The 918-nt window shown below is 41.8% G+C and overlaps 1 pseudogene; it reads right to left on the bottom strand.

Annotated features, from left to right (window-relative positions):
- Positions 1–812: 812 nt before the first annotated feature.
- LOC117941507 lies at positions 813–918 on the bottom strand (annotated as a pseudogene; the record flags this gene model as incomplete).

A 918-nucleotide genomic window follows, 5' to 3' on the forward strand; every position in this document is an offset into this window, starting at 1 on the left:
CCCCATATTTCCCTTCATATGAGTCAGAGCCAGCAGCACTAAGGAAGAGCAGCCTCTCCTAAGGCGAGTGGTGGCGACCCACGGGGGAACTTTGGTTTCCCAGTCAGTTCCAGTAGTACAGGTGAGAAAGTGGTGGATAAAACGAGGACTGTGGGTTGGCGTTGATGGTACGTGAGTGGAAATACAACTGTTACAAACTACAAACAAACTATATTGAACTAAAATTAACAACTATATTGAACTACAATATGTTCAACGTCTCCTCCCTACAGTGGTTAACCAGCCTTTAGGTCCAAATACAAATAGGGCCAAAAAATCACTGAATCAATCAGGATCTACACATCACCTTCAATGCCCCGTATCCAGTGGTTGAGTAACCTGGCTTCAAGTATTTGCTGTATGTACTCAAACCTCGTTCCAACATGCCATCCCGTCCACCGGGACTTCAGTGTACCGATCCACCCCTTTAAAACATGTCAATCAAGCTGAGCCTGTAAAGGCCACACAGTCTGATTAGTCAAGTGGAAACACCTGTGGGAGGGTAACATGGATGTGTAGAGATGGGCTTTCAAGCAATGCACCATTTTGACATGTCAAAGTAGGAGAAGCAAAGGTAGAAATAAAAATGAATTATGGCTTAACTCAGTTTACATTTACATTACAAAGTCAAGAAAGTAGGTGTTAACCCATTCAAGTAACCTTGTCCACCATGGACTAGACATACTTCCAAACTGACTATAACTTCAGTTTACGTGTAAGCTTAGCATGTTTTATCACCTTCACTCATGTTGAATTTCCACATATCTGTTACTACCACTCTGATCATATTCCCTTCCTCAATACTCCATAAAGAAACAAAGAACAATCATCAATGACAGAGAGCATATGAAGTGAATTATTACTCTACGTCAGCTTCAC

This window comes from Etheostoma cragini, unplaced genomic scaffold (assembly GCF_013103735.1).
Source record: "Etheostoma cragini isolate CJK2018 unplaced genomic scaffold, CSU_Ecrag_1.0 ScbMSFa_889, whole genome shotgun sequence".
Lineage (NCBI taxonomy): Eukaryota > Metazoa > Chordata > Actinopteri > Perciformes > Percidae > Etheostoma > Etheostoma cragini.